Source organism: Budorcas taxicolor, chromosome Y (genome assembly GCF_023091745.1).
Source record: "Budorcas taxicolor isolate Tak-1 chromosome Y, Takin1.1, whole genome shotgun sequence".
In the NCBI taxonomy this organism is placed as follows: Eukaryota; Metazoa; Chordata; class Mammalia; order Artiodactyla; family Bovidae; genus Budorcas; species Budorcas taxicolor.
The window spans coordinates 8583672-8600521 of NC_068936.1; the positions used below are offsets into that span (position 1 = coordinate 8583672).

At 38.5% G+C, this 16850-nt stretch overlaps 1 pseudogene; it reads left to right on the forward strand.

The window, feature by feature from the left end:
- The first annotated feature begins 367 nt into the window (after positions 1-367).
- The window catches only part of LOC128070955 (zinc finger protein 280B-like), a 75517-nt pseudogene continuing 59034 nt past the window's right edge, over positions 368-16850 (forward strand).

Below are 16850 nucleotides of genomic sequence, written 5' to 3' on the forward strand. Positions count from 1 at the left end.
ATAAAAATACTCGTCCTTTACATGTGATTTCACCTAATGATCAGTATTTTTTTTTCTTTATTTTTTACATAGAAAAGATTAAAGTCAACATGGGACAAAAACTATGATTCTAGAGTCATGTAGACTTGTAGTCATAGGTGTTTCAGCTGTCATTTAGTCTCTTTGACGCTCAGTGCCTTCATCTATAAGATAAGGGTGTTTATAACTACACTAGAGTTTTGGAGACAATCAAATAGCACATTTTTCTGTACTTAACTACTACGTAGTATGTTTATACTTAGGTGACAGTTTACATAAATGAAGCACTGGGACTTGTGGCTACATTCTCCAAGAATAAAAACATATTTAAAATATGGAACCACAGCGTATGTTATGTGCAGAAGGACAAGAGCCAGAATCACAGGAAAGTGAGGGGGAAACCAAACAAGCAGATGATGAAGATGCTGAACTAATCTTGGTTGGAGCGGAAAATGTAAATGAAGATGCTGATGTGATCTTTGTTTGGATGACCTCAACTTCAAAACCAGTCGTTTCAAACATACTGAACAGTGTTACCCTAGGTTCTTATTCAAGGAGAAAAAGGTATGTTCACTTCAGGAAAAATAATGCTCACAAATTTCAGCTGTTAGTTATGTGACTCCTACATCAGAAGCAAAGAATGTCTTGCCAGTTTCTGACTCTGAATCAATATCAACAGATAGTCCTATTATTATTGAACCTCCGTCTCAAGCTGATTATAAAAATATTTCACCACAAATAGTACCTAATATCTTTTCAGAGTTATGGTCCCCTTTGATTATCTTCAAAAGTTCATTGCAGCATCCAGTAGAAACAGCCGTTTCTGTAGGAGATATGAATAAAAGTACTCATGTATCAAAGTGACTTTCCACTTCTGAAATAAACAGCAGAAATCCCAAAAGGCCTAAACTCAGAGATGGTATTATAGGGGAACATCCTTTAGCTTTGTCCCCTTCAGGTATTTTTCATACAGTGACTATTCAGCAAAGCACACCAGACAATGTTCATACCTCACTAAGCCATGTTCAGAATGGAGAACATTGTCCAACACCTTTTCCAAAGGACAATGTTCATTGCAAGCCTGTAAGACCTTTAGGGGAAAATCGACTGACAAAAACTGATTTTCCAAGTTTAGCAAGTCCAAACAAGATTGTTGATCCCACAGAAGGAAATCTGATTGTGTTACTTCATGACTTCTACAATGGAGAGCATATAGGAGTTGGGCAGCCAGAACCGAAGGCTCACACAGCCTTTAAATAACTCAGCTGCTTGAAAGTTCTAAAAAACTGTCAAGTTTATGAATCACATGAAGCACCACTTGGAACTTAAGAGGCAGAGAGGTGACAGCTGGAAAACCCACACCACCTGCCGGCACTGCCTCCGCCAGTTTCCTACTCCCTTCCAGCTGCAGTGTCACATTGAAAGTGTCCACACTCCCCAGGGGCCCTCCGCTGTCTGTCACATCTGTGAGTTGTCCTTTGAGACAGATCAGGTTCTCTTAGAGCACATGAAAGACAATCATAAGCCTGGTGAAATGCCCTATGTATGCCAGGTTTGCAGTTACAGATCATCAAGTTTTGCAGATGTGGATGCACATTTCAGAGCATACCATGGTAACACTAAGAATTTGCTTTGCCAGTTTGTCTCAAAATTCTTAAAACTGCAACACCATACAGACGTCATTATAGAGGGCACTGGGAAAAGAGTTTTCACCAGTGTTCCCAAATGTCGGCTACAGTTTTTAACTTTCAAAGAGAAAAGGGAGCACAAGACCCAGTGTCATCAAATGTTTAAGAAGCCTAAGCAGCTAGAAGGATTATCTCCTGAAACAAAAAATGTTATTCAGGTATCACTGGAAGCCCTTTAACCAGGACTGGTGGAAGTAGCATCCATTACTGTGAACACATCTGATTCTGAATCATCACCCGCCAAATCTAAAAGTAGGAGGTTAAAAAAAGAAAGAAAAAGTTAATATTACTTTCAGTAAGTCTGAAGCAAGTATTTCAGTCAAAGTTAAAATCCCCATTCAAAACGAAAATTCAAATTATATCGTTATTCAATAATATAAAATATAGAGAAACCAATGGGTAGCATGTGTTTTTGTTTTAAATACATGAAGCACAGTTTTGTTTGATCTGAATATTGAGATGCTATCTAAAAATCTATTACCTGTTTTTCATATGATTGTCTTAACATGTAAAAAAATTATGTGTATTTGTGTGTGTGAGAGAGAGAGAGAGAGAATGAGAGGGGTGCAGAAAGGTAAAGTAACAACCTATTATGGTATTTCATGCTATTTGTAAGTTTGAAAGTTCTGCTATACATATATTCTGTAGAGTGTTTTAGCAACGTTATTTTCAACTGTTTTCATGCCATAAATATCTCAGTATCAACTATATCGCCAGATTAGAATGGCTTTGTTATGATATTGTCCTGTGTGCTGCTGAACTCTCCGAAGTACCTCTGTTGTGCTGATCTAAAATAACCTGGCTCCAAAAGCCTGCTGTGGATAAGTTGATGGAGAGGCTATGATGTGAGTTTGGACCAGACATGGGATTTAGTCAGTGGAGAGTTGTGGTTTCTTGTCCCAGTTGAGGAAGAGGCATATATTCACTCCAGACATGGAGCCAAGGCAGAAGGAACACTGTCTCAGAGTGCCTTTACCTAGCCCAGGGACATCTCAAGGAAGCCAACCATTAAAATGCCTGTGTTTGGTGAAATGCCCCTGCAAGCATCAAGCAGGCCCTGTGTATCATTGACTGCAGTTGGAGATGCAGAGATAGTTAATAGAATGAGACCTGGTGCCTGTGGACCTCTCGTTGAGTGACCAAAATGGGAATTTGATTCATTCCATCCCCTTTCACATTTGGCTGGCCTTTAGTCACAGTGAAGTAGCCATATCTGTCTCAGACACAGTAATAAAATAAGTTAAATTCCAAAGGAAAAAAGTCTTGACATCCAGTTTGATTTGTACTGGGCCCATAGTTTTACCTGAATAATGCTCAAACACAGGGAAACTGTTCAGTTTATGAACTGGGCTAAATTTAGTTCTCTTACCTTTAAGCTACAATAGAGTTGTCTGAGAATAGTAAATGTAGTGGATAAAAATGGTCTAGAGTGATTAAACACTTTAGAGAACTTTTCCTTACCTTTTCCAGTTACCTGTGCCTTATCCTAATTTAACATGTAAATATTTCAGTTTTGTATTGTATCTTGCCTTGGACACAAATATATTATGGTTAACAGCTAAACCTTTTTTCTTGTGGTCTCCAGAGGATTTTTCGCAGACCTGAGTGTACCCTCTAAGTACTGGTTCCTGAACATCAGCACACTTGGCTGTCTCCGTGGGTTCCTGGAGTTGAGTCTCCTCCTGGAGTTTAATGGCATCCCTTCTCCACTTCTGGCACAGATACCTAGCAATCTCTGTGCACCATTCAAGGAATCTGGGATCCTGGCTGAAGACCTATGCCAGGAGAAATCTCTCTGTTTCCTCTTCCTTTCTCCTCCTCTTTTTCTCTCCCCAATCTTTCCCCTGCTCCTCAATTTATTTAAATCCTCTAAGCTTTCACAAAATGCTGGAAAGTGATAATCAACAAGGGGTTAGCATCCCTCTTAGAACTGAAGAGGAAGGACTACAGATGACTAAGCTGTAGTGAGTCTATTGTCTCCATTTTAGGCAGTTTCCTGAGTGTAAATTCAAATACAAATAAATTGTGTTTATTTACTTAATGCTTGATTGATTGATTTGCACTTTGAATGTTTTACTAGGCCTTTCCAGTCGGTTTGCTTGGGCCAAAGCACTTTGCTAAGTGTCAGCTTAAACCACTTTTAGGTGTATAAAGTGTCTGTGTGTGTGTGTGTGTGTTTGTGTGTTCTGGTCTCAGGTGAAAACTCTGTGTAGAAATAAATGTACAGACTACTGCATTCCTATCTCCTTTATTCTATTTTCAAAGGGAAAATATGAAATGTTTTAGTTATGTGTTTTCATTGTTGTTTAGTATTAACAACGCTGTTACTCTTGTTTGTTCTGAAGCATGCACCTAAGGAGTACAAGTTGTATTTATTGCCAAATAAAAAGGTTCCAGTGATATGGTCCCTGGCTGCCTCCTCTCTTCCATTCTGTCATCCTACTCTACAATTTTCCCCACTGGTGCACTGTTTTTTGCAACACTGGCCTTGATTTTCCTCAAGCAAATTCCATTTCTTCCTGATCCAAAGACTTTGAAACTGCTGTTCTTCTGGAAATGCTCTTCCCCTAGGCCTGCATGGCTTGCTACCTCCCTTGTTTGAACTTCACCAATGCTTCTCAAATCACACAATGAAATCTCCAACCCCCTCCCTTTCCTCCTCCTCCTTAAAGGCACTTTAAGTCTCTACCCTCTTCTTTCCTCTCCAGCCTGAATTTCCTAGACTTTCACACACACACACACAGAAGAGATAATAACATCAGAGGTTTGCTTCTTAGAGTCAACTTGAGTCAGTTTCTGTGCTTGCAAATGAAAGATAGTTAATAGTGAGATGAGTTCTTTCAGGAGCTTCCTCTGTCTTTCTATTGATACCTCTTTTTTTTCAGGCAATGACACTTTGTTTTATTACAAATATATTGAATATCTGTCAAGATTACTATTTTATTATTGTCCTTTGTGAATTCCCCTGTCTACTTTGCTTGTTCTTTTAGGTAAAATTTATTATTTTATTAACGTTGTCAAACATTGTAAGTAAAATTAGAATTTATAGAAATAAAATATTCTTTTTTAAAATTACTTCTGCTGTCTGTCCTTTTACAAATAACATGGCATATTTTTAGATTTTTTTAAAAAATAATCTTATTGTATTGGCCAGGTTTCTAAACAGTGATGTGTAAATGGGTTTTCTTGTTCTTAGTACCATCAAAGGCAATGAGTATATGGCTTAATAAATATCCATTTCTGTCTTTAGATTTTAAAGAGACTTCCTTTATTGGATAGTTTACAACATCTGTTGAGACATTTACTTTTCTTTCTTTCTCCCTTCCTTTCCTCTTTATTTCTTCCCCTGTCTCTCTTCCTCTTTTTTTCCTTCCCTTTCTTTCCCCAGGTTTTTGCTTAACTAAAACTTCCTTGAAAAAAAGGAATTTCACTCAGGGTTCAATATTATCCTCTAAGAATCCCATTCCATTTCTCATTTCTAGTATTTGAATTAACCTCCTCTTCCCCTTATTAGATTTGCCGCAGTTGTATTAACGTTTCTGATTTTCTTTTTCCAAGAAGCAGCGCTTCTTTTATTACCCCAACAAATTTTAGTTTTTGTTGTTTTCTTTTTTTTTTTTTCAATTCATATATACCTTCAACTTTCTTTAGAATTTTTTTCTTTATAATCCTGTAAAGCTTTATTTACAAATTTTTATGGAAATATATTTGATTTACAATGTTGTCTTTCAGATGTATTTCAGATTGATTTAGTTATGCATATACATATCTATTATTTTTTAGGTTCTTTTCCATTATAGGTTATTACATGATACTTAGTATTTCTTCCTTTCTTTCTTTTTTTCTTTTTATAGACAGTTTAGGGCTTGACCTACCTTTATTTAAATAACAATTTTATCTGAATCCCAAATATTTCTATGTATACATTTTTTAATTAAAATTTCATTCTCTATGATTTTTAGCAAGTTAATTCCAAAGATTTCACTATTTGCAGGCTGAATGTTTTAATTTATAGTTTACTGAGAATTAAGTTTTCCTTGGAGCTCTGAGGGTATGTGTGTGTATACACTGACATGTCTATATACACATCCTTTCAGATTACTACATTTTTTGAAAGATATATAAATATATTTAAAATATATTTTCTATTTGTATGGTAAAAACATGAAATGTTTTAATTCTAGAAAAAATTTCCCCCAAATGAATATAGTAGAAAAAGTAAAGGTATAAAACTATATTCCTTTGATAATAATCCTTACTAACAGAACTTGGAATTGTTAAATAAAAAATATTCATAACACTAAAGGTGGTCAGAAAACCTTTATTCAAGTTAAGAGTACTCCAGCAGGGTTTTATAACATGGGAGAGAGATTCAGCTTATGTCTGACTCCAGCAGGGACACAGCTGGGATTTACAGCTAAAGAACAGGATGGGTCCATGGGGTTGCAAAGAGACTGGGAGACTGAAAAGCAATGAATGACAACAGGGTGGGTGTCAGTGGATGGAAACTTATTAAGAGCACCATAAGGGTGAGGGTGGATTCTAGCTCAACTGAGAGGGTCATTGCTGAAGCTAGGCAAGGTTGATAAGATATTGAGGTGAGTGAGAAGGAATTTGATCTGATACTGAGGGTGGTCAGATCAAGGGTGGGGTATGTTTTCTAAACTGAAGTAGCAGGTTCCGGCTTAGATTGGACTAAATGGACAGGCGCCCCTGGATAAAGACATTGCCCAAAGTTGGCAATGCATTAATGAACTACTGCTGCATAACAAATTACCCCAAACTAACAGCTTAAAACAATATTATCTCACACTGCTGCTGAAAGTTGGAAATCCAGAAGTAATTCAGCTGAGTGTTCTGGCTCAGTGTTTCATGAGACTGCCGTCATCTGAAGCCTTGATATAAGCTGGTGGATTTCCTTCCAAGATGGTTTACTCATATAGCTGTTGAAACCACTTCCCTTGCTGGCTGTGCGAGAAAGTCTCTGTTCTTTCATGAGGGCCTCTCTATAGGGCTGCCTGAGTGTTCTCAAGAGACGACTAACCTGGCTTCTAGAGTGAGTGATCCAAGAGGATGAGTAAAGAGGCTGCAGTGCCTTTTATGACCTACTCTCAGATGCTTCATTTTCATTTGTACAATATTATAACATTATAAGTGAGCCACTAAGTCCAGCACATATGTGAAGGGGAGTATAAAGTCCACCCGTGAAGGAAAGGGTTGTGGACATAATTTAAAACCACATAGTACACATATGGCCACAAATTGTTTACATAATTGTATGTCCAAAATGCATTTTCCTGCCAATGCTTTCAAATAATTTATCCATTAAAGCATTAACTTGAAGTTCAGGACCTTGTTATCGATATCAGGTCCAGATATGGATCAGGGTCCACTTGTGCAGTATCTCAAGTGTTCAGTCGCTCGGTTGTGTCCTACTCTTTGTGACCCCATGGACACCAGCACTGCAGGCTTCCCTGTCCATCATCAACTCCAGGAGCTTACTCAAACTCAAGTCTACTGAGTTGGTCATGACATTCAGCCATCTTATCCTCTGCTGCCCCCTTGTCTGGCCTTCAAACTTTCCCGCATCAGGGTCTTTTCCAATGAGTCAGTTCTTTGCATCAGGTAGCCGAAGTATTGGAGCTTCAGCTTCAGCATCAGTCCTTCCAATGAACTTGCAGGACTTATTTACTTTGGGATTGACTGGTTTGATCTCCTTGCAGTCCAAGAGACTCTCAAGTCTTCTCCAACACATCAGTTCAAATTACACAAGTGTAGTTCCTCTAGACCTGAGGGTCTGTTACCAAAGGAGATGAGTTAATCTGCTCACTTTCATAGCCAACATACAGTGGTGAGTCAGGCATAGATAACCTTAACAGACACTCCTGTTCCAGAAAGGGGAGGGGAGATGGGAGTCAGTAGCAGTTCTGAAATCCCACGGGTTCAGTTTGGCAGTCCTTTGATTAGTATTTAAGGCCTGGAAACTTCCTAGGCTTCAGTCTCTGAATTTTTAATTCTGCCTTCTGACATGATTCCATTGCATGAAAGGTGGGTAGTATATGGTTACAGTGAAACAGTCTCCCTAGCCTGCTTCCAGCTTGAGGAAGGTAGAAGTCGAGAGCTCTCTTATTTTGTACTATTGCTGGTCCTTTCAATCTGAATTGAACTTAAAAATGTTATCTTAAATAGTTGCTGTGTCTCCTGATAATCTTACTGGTGTTCATGGCAAAGCACCCCACTGCAAAGCCACAATCACATATGTCTTCATATTAAGGCCTACTCTGTCTTGGTTTTCCACTGAGATAGCTGAGGGATAACATTCTGAGTTTGATAGAAGTCTTATTGTGTAACTGAAATGATCTCTGAGTGACACCCCTAAACTCTTTGGAGGGCATTGGCTTGACTAAATAATGCCATGAAACATTCCCTTCCAGCTTTCTGATGCTTAACAAAGAATCTTACAGTCACACTCATCTTTAGATCACCTTTATTAAAAAAAAAAAAAAAAACTGACATATAGGTGATGTAAAATGTTGTATTTAGACCACTTTATCTCAAAGCCCTGGATATGATCTTGCTTGAGAGCCATTAATTTTAGCATCTTCTGTCATCTTAAAAGACTGCAAAATTTCCAAATCAGCAAGTTCTGTCTCCTTTTTTAATAATCTTTCTCTTAAACTTTTTTTTTTTAATTTCCCTTCATATTTTAATATAGGCAGCAAGAAGAAACCAGGAAGCACTTTTGGCTGTTTGGATGGAAATATCCTTAGCTAGATAATTCAATTAATTAGGTACAGTTTTTTCCTTCCAGCTCATTAGGTATATTTTCTACTTTTCATAAACTGCAAGTGTAGTGGACTTTCCTCTGCACACTGACCAGACTCGTTCCTCCTGCCCCTCCTTTCTACCAGACATCCTAGGTGCACCACTGTGATTCCACTTAGAACGTGTTCACTCAGAGAGATAACGGGGATCGATCCCCCAGCTTCAGTGCTTCTGCTGGCCAGAGTTTATGTACCTTTCCCTAAGACCTTCATGTTTTCACTATCCACTTCCATCACCTGGTTAGGCCAGTTCCAACAGCTCGTACTCACAAGTGTGCTGGCAGGGACTTCTATGCGCACATGTGCACAAACATCCCTGAGAGGAAACTTGCATATATGCAGAAGTACAAGCTTTCTTTCCTAGGAACATGAATTTTGGTAAGCACCCGAATTTCTTTGTCCCGGTTGTTTTCTTTCACTTGCTCATTGATCACGTCAGGTTGTACTTCTAAGTCTGTGACTTATCCTCAAAGTTTACAAAATCTTGGCATTTGCTAGTGACAGTGACCAACCTGCAGATCAGCGGTCAGGGTTGGAAGCACTTGCTATGAACAACTATATAACATGCGCCTGCCTTCTGCATTCTCCCATCACCTTGGACAGCTTCACAGTACCAGTCATCTTGGCCTGATCCATTGCCTGTGCATTCCTTCAGGGGACCAGTAAGGAAGGATCTCTGGGTTTAGCTGACTTGGAGAACTGCTTTATCGATGTGCTCCTATCTAAGTCATTCCTTGTCAATGTTGTGCCCTTCTTGCTAGCCTACCACCCCTTAGAGCCCACAACTTTCTGAGTGAGGCCCCCTGTTCTTCCTATCTGTGTAGCTTTCTGTGTGCACCTGTCTACTTGTGCCTCCAAGTGCTATGTCCATATACCAGGAAAAGACCAAAGAAACACCTGAGTCTCCAAGAGCCCCAGGAGACTGTGATAGGCCTGGGTCTGATCCAACATTGTGAAGAAGGTGCATATAGATACAGGGTTTCTTCTGATACAAAGAATGGAATCTGAGGTTGTAAAGATAAGGTGGCATCCCCAGATGTCGTCCCTTCTGTTTAACACTTCCCATCCACATGGAGTCCCCAAACAGATGATGCCCTGGGAAATCTGCCCTTTCTGGGCCCTCACCTCATGCCTCCCTTGGGAAGAAAACAGCTTTTCTATCTCAAATGCACCAATAGGGCTTGCACCATCCAGGCCTCAGTGATTTATTTGTTAAATGCCAAGGCTCTGATTCAGTTGCCCTCATTAGGCCCAAGTAGGACTCCCTACGGTCACACATCCCTGCTTCCCTACACAGCCCACATGCCAAGGAAGCCAGTGCCCAGTCTGGCCCAGGGGCATCCAAGACAGTCACCTGAAGGCAGCATCCCTCAGAGTGTCACCTGGTGTAGATCCCCTATGACAAAATCAGAGATTCTGCTCCAGCGAGACTTCCAGAATCCTTCCTCTGGTGCAGATACACACTTTTGCCCTTCAGGCCACCAAAGCCAGGGGCAAGACCCAGAGGAAAGAAGGAATTCATATCAAGACTTTCAGCACAAGCCATGGGGTATCTTTGGCAGGACTTCCCCCTTGACCCTGAAAACCAGCAGGCCCAAAATTGCACCCACGGTCTTCCCTGTCTCCCACTCTCCTGAGGTCCCTTGTGTCATACAATAAGCCCCGCATCCTTGCTTCCTCCCTGTTCCCTTCCTCATAGGCACACCCCAGCAAGGAGCACAGACATACGCCAACACCTGAACATTCTTCATCTCCAGGGTATTCTCCCCTCCAGGGTATCTTACAAAACGTTTCAGGTGACTGGAGAAGAAACAAAAGAGATCAGTCACTTTTTAGCACAAATTAATGTGGGACATTCAATTCTGAATAAATTTCTAGACCTGACAAATATTTACCTATACAATTTCTACATGACATGTATCAAAATAATTCTTCCATGGAAAATTGCACATAAGCAACTCAAGATGAAATACTATGCCTCATAGTTAATACAGAGTGAGAATAAAATGTGTTGTCACCAGTATTTCACATCATTCAAGTTCTTACATCAAAATACTACGAACTGGCTTCTCAAGAACGGAAAGTTTCACTTCCAGTCATGCAAAGTCTAGGATCGGTGTGCTGGTAGGGTTAGGGTTCTGGTGTAGATCCTCTTCTGATTTGCAAACTGCTGAGTTCTTGCTGCCTCTGCTCATGAACCCTCTGTGGTCTCCTTCATACATGGAGAGATTCCTTTCCCAACAGTTCCTCCATCCCAGAGGGCCTGCTTCCCAATACTATCGTCTTCTGGGGTTAGGGTATCAGTATACAATTTTTAGGAAGATGAAAAAAAACCAACAAGCAGATAAACAAACAAGCATGCAACAATCAGCATGAAAACTAACGAACACAATTTAAGTGTAGATTAAAACTTTGGACAAACCTGTATGTGTTTGAGAAAGTCCACAGAGAAGTTTTTCGCTTTGTCATGTGTGTAGATTCTGATATATTTGGCAAATGGTTGAAGAAAGGTATGTAAAAAGATGAAATAACCAGGAATTTTTGATTATCCATGAAGTCAACTTCTCAAGTTTTTTCTTCAGCATACTAAAATTAATCCTCCATCTCATATACATTCAGAATATAAGGGTTCAGGACCTCCACAGATGAAGCAAAACAAACCACATTGGTGAAGTTTTTTCTTGGATTTATTTATGTGTATACTTCGTTTATAAATTGGGGAAAGAAAACTCTAGCAAAGTGAAATGAAACCATCTGAGGGTTTACTTACCTGTTTTTTATATTACAGAAACCAGATAAATGTGTATCCCCTACAAATTCTCAGAAGAAAAAGTGTTTCAGAAATTACTTGATGGTCTCTCACTACACACGAGTAAAATTTTATTGAGTTTAATGAACTAGCCCTGAACTTAATTTCATCTTACTACAGAGGATATAGTCAAAGCACACAGTTAAAAAGCAAGGTTAGTGTTACAACCTCACCAGAGCCATGACAGGCTTAGAGAGGTGCACTAGGCCAAAAATAATCCCTGAGTCATGCTTCCGGGGCTTCTGGGGATGATAACTCTGGCCAATCAGAGGGATGATAACTGGTCAATCAGTAAATACCAGGAAACCCCTGCAGCCAATCAACCCTTGCCAACTCCCTATCTTTGTTCTAAACTTATAAATACTGCTGTAAATCTGGGCTCAGGGCTCTTGTTCTACTCCACTGTGTTGGATGTGACAGGAGCCCTGGCTTGAGCTGGCAATAAACCCCTTTATTCTTCTGTATTGCTGTGGATATCTTATTGTCTCAGTTCTGGGGACTTGGATGCTGGGCATAACAGTTAGTATCTAAATTTGCAGGAAAATATACACACACAAAAATACACCAGTGACAAAAAGAAAGGCCAAAATACACTGTGTGCAACACTTTCTAAAAATTTTCAGTGGCTGTTCCTCCCTTTCCCTTATTTCAGCTAAGGTATAAATTTATGAAAGTCTTAGTTTATAGAATTTAGTTATGAAATTAGATTTTCATTCGAACAACATAATTATAGGGTTCATCAAATTCAGCATTATTTGGTTACAACGCATATGACTTTAGAAAATGAAATTACATACAATCTATTTTATCTTTAAAGATCACCTAGTTATTTTATCCTTAATGACTTTTGTACTTGAGAAATATTTAAAATGCTAAGTAAAAACACTCTCAACAAACAGATTAAAACTCATTGTTAAGAAAACTGAGGATTACTTAGTATAGAATGTCTGCAACTTCTAATCACATGAATTGAAAATTATGACTCCAATCTGCCTTATGAAAGCTTCACTTTGGAAATGATCTTATGATAGTGGCAACACAAAATGATGAAAAGAATATATGTTAGCAAACGGCATAAAACTACACTTGGGCAATGTCTGTTCGAAAATAATCTATTTTATTAACTTATAATGTATATTTCTCTTTCCCTTAAATTCTGTTAAAAAAAAAAAAATCTCAAGAAAATATCTAAATAAGTGGAATATATAGAAAGACTCTGCAAATAGATGAGTTCGTACTAGGGTTTATGATGATGAGACAATTTATTCAAAATATCTGTTAACCAGAGGCAAATCAGGAGAGAAATCCTTTTTCTCCTTTCTTTCTTCCCAGTATTTTCACAGCATATATTGTGGTATTTACCCTTAAGTTTCATTATATTGAAAGAACCAAGTGTTAACATTTTCCTCAAAATAGTTCAGGTCCATTAGTTTTTAAAAGAAATATATTTAAAAAATGAAAATATGCCGTTGTTTATTTAAGGACCAGTGTGCTTTAAATTACATTCATACTGAAGTTTTACTCATTGTAACAGATGATGACCAAAATTCAAACTATACCACGATCTCAGACCTCTGAGTTCAATTCAGATCTGTAAGTGAAAAGAACATCAGATCTACAGAAAAAAATATTCTTGTAATAATACATATGGGATCTTCTTTACACTACTTAGAAAATGAATCCTTTTGAACTAAAATCAAGGACACCAACCAGATTGGTTTCTCAATTCCTATCTGTTTTCACAAAATCTCTATGATCACATGTTATACAAGGTATTCTTTTTTTTTTTAATGTTTTAAATTAACTCTTTCATTTTAATGGGAGAAGAAAATGGTAACCCACTTCAGTATTCTTGCCTGGGGAATGCTGTGATCAAAGGCGCCTCGAAGGCTGCTGTACATAACGTTGCACAAAGACACAAGTGAAGCAACTTAGCATGCATGCATGCATTGGAGAAGGAAATGGCAACCCATTCATTATTCTTGGCTGGAGAATCCCAGGCACAGAAGAGCCTGGTGGGCTGCCCTCTATGGGGTCGCACAGAGTCAGACATGACTGAAGCGACCTAGAAGCAGCAGCAGAATTCATTTTAAATGGAGTTTAGCATCTTATTTCCTCCTAAAGAAAGAAGCTTAGATAGCATAATCAAAAGCAGAGAAATTACTTTGCCAACTAAGATCCGTCTAGTCAAGGCTACGGTTTTTCCAGTAGTCATGTATGGATGTGAGAGTCAGACTGTGAAGAAAGCTGAGCATGGAAGAATTGATGCATTTGAACCGTGGTGTTGGAGAATACTCTTGAGAGTCCCTTGGGCTGCAAGGAGATCCAGCCAGTCCATTCTGAAGATCAGCCCTGGGATTTCTTTGGAAGGAATGATGCTAAAGCTGAAACTCCAATACTTTGGCCACCTCATGTGAAGAGTTGACTCACTGGAAAAGACTCTGATGCTGGGAGGGATTGGGGGCAGAAGGAGAAGGGGACGGCAGAGGGTGAGATGGCTGGATGGCATCGCTGACTCGATGGACACAAGTCTGAGTGAACTCCAGGTGTTGGTGATTGTCTGGGAGGCTTTGCGATTCATGGGGTTGCAAAGAGTCGGACCCGAATGAGTGACAGAATGGAACTGAACTGAAAGAGGGAAGGATGGTACTCAATCAAGTTCTTCTGACTCAGTCTTATCACAGGAGTGGTACTCTAGTAAATCACCAGGATAACTGACTCTGGCAAGGAGTGGGATTCTGACATAAAACATATAAACAAGATTTCCAAACTAACACAGACTCTTTTCCTTACCATTGTCTTCGGTCTTTTCCCCAACTGAGCTGCTTAGTCACCACTCCAGAAAGCAATTCTTTTTTCCTTCTAAGGACAAAGTTACTTCTTTGGGGCTTGGTATTCAAGTGTTCCCTTTGGTTAGATTCCTTGCCTTCAACCCCAGATCAGTGGCGACAATTTCAGGTCTCAAATAACATACTATGCAACCGGTGAATTTTACACTCTTACCACAGAAAATAACTATCAGTTGTACCTCCACAGTATTAACTTACCACAAGGAATCTCTGGCAAAACTGAACAAAATGTTAGAGAGAGAGGACAGCACTTCTTTGAAATCTGTTGTCAGCATTACAAACAACCTATAAACTACAAAGTCATCACTAAATAGACATCTACTTAATGCACATTTCATTACTGAATTCTTTCTTTGTAAATAATAATTTTATACTTTCTGATTTGCAACTGATTCTTAAAACCTGGGGTCCACTTTTTCAAATAAAACTCTTTTTTTTTTTTTAAGCCAAGATTTAACTGACATCTTTTATATGTTCATTTTAATATTTACATAACTCATAACTCCAAATACATAAAAGATGATGACAAAAACATCATAAAGACATAAAATTAAAATGTATGTCAAATTTTTAGAGCTTCTGATAAATGATAGCAAAACTGGGACAGATAAATTTTAAAAACATTTAATATTTCAACAATATTTTTCTAATCTTTTTTTTCATTTCATATTTCTCATGTGTTTTAAAATGCCTTACATCATCAGTAAAGTATTGGGCTTCCCTGGTTGCTCAGAGGGTAAAATGTCTGCCTGCAATGCAGACCCGGATTCCATTCCTGGGTTAGGAAGATGCCCTGAAGAAGGAAATGGCAACCCATTCCAGTATCCCTGCCTAGAGAATCCTCCAGACAGAGGATTCCGCAGTGTCACAAAGAGTCAGACACAACAGAGCAACTTACCTTTCACTTTAGTAGAGTATTATCATATGTTGAAAAATCTATTTAAAAATGATAAAAAATTATGGAAAAAATTTGCCATTAAAGATAAATATTCAGCTGTTCTAATTCATGGTGTGAGTAATCTGAAACAACTTGGGTTTTCATTGTTATTTGTGACCATGCCGCAGCAGGACATTGATCATTCTTTTCCAACCAGGAATTTAATTCATGAACCCTGCAGTGAGAATCTTAAAACACTAGACCATCAGGGTAGTGCCTTGGTTTTATTTCCTAAATGATTTGGAAATCCATCAATGTATAATATGGACTGGTATGAACAGGATAGATGTGACACACTGAGTAGAAAAATACAAACTGTATAATCTTGGTGAATATGTGATTGCTCACTTCACATTAAAATTCACTTTCTCTGAGTGTCTGAAAATGCTCTTAATTAGAATGTTGGTCACTGAAAAGATCTTGAAATCCGTGTTCTAGATCAGTGATCCAATTTAGACTTCCTAAAATCCGTTCTTGGAAGTCTAAACTTCTGCCTCAGTATTCATTCAAACACTCATTAAACCTTTTGCACTTTTGGTTTCTACAGTACATTTTTACTACAGAAGTACCCAAAGAACAAGAAGTCTAACAGGGCTTACAAGAGTATAAGCCATACTGTCATTCCAATTACTTGACATCCCTGTCTAATAAATCAAGAGATACAAATCAATAAAATGTTTACTTAAATACATCCATATCAAAGTGAGGCATTTAAAACTCCTATCATCACTATCTCGTAACCAAGATAAACAACCATTTCCCACAAACTTCAAACCAAAAGTGCGTCCTAGAGTGATACCAGACAATTAATGTAACCTCTAAATCAATGGGCAAAAACACAGGCCTTCATTTAAAAATGTTTTGGAGACACTAAAATCCCAATGCTTCAGCAAGCTGGCTTTTGGAGGGGATATATGTATACTTATGGCTGATTCATGTTGTTTTATAGCAGAACCATACATAACGTTGTAAAGCAATTATCCTCCAGTTAAAAATGAAAAATTTTTAAAAGGAAAAAAAACAACTGCTTTTTCTCTTTTAATGTACCAGTCTTGGGAGATGATACATTTTAAAACTGCCTGCTAAACTTACTACAATCACTGTAGACCCCCTTGCCTAATAAAGCATCATTATGGACTACCCAGTGTCAGACCTAATTGATTAAAACAAAAACAAAAACAAGGATTATGTACAAGTGTAGGATGTCTAAGCTTTTTAATTCCCCACCAAAAGAACATATATTAGGAAAAGAATCCATTACTAAGTTGTTAATATTCTGAAGTATTTAGTACATACTTAAAGTGATTTAAGCATCTATGCAAAAATACAGAAAAGAGAGAATTCTGAAAAGACCATTTCACCTAAATACTAACTGCTGCTGCTGTTAAATCACTTCAGTCGTGTCTGACTGTGTGACCCCATAGACTGCAGCCCACCAGGCTCCCCTGGCCCTGGGATTCTCCAGGCAAGAACACTGGAGTGGGTTTCCATTTCCTTCTCCAATGCATGAAAGTGAAAAGTGAAAGGGAATTTGCTCAGTCATGTCAGAATCTTTGAGACCCCACAGACTGCAGACTACCACGCTCCTCAATCCATGGGATTTGCCAGGCAAGAGTACTGGAGTGGGGTGCCTTCTCCGAAATACTAATTAGCAAATACTATATGAAGACAGGGAAATGTAATAACTTTGATATTAACTGTACTCTCTATAAGACTTCAGACTTC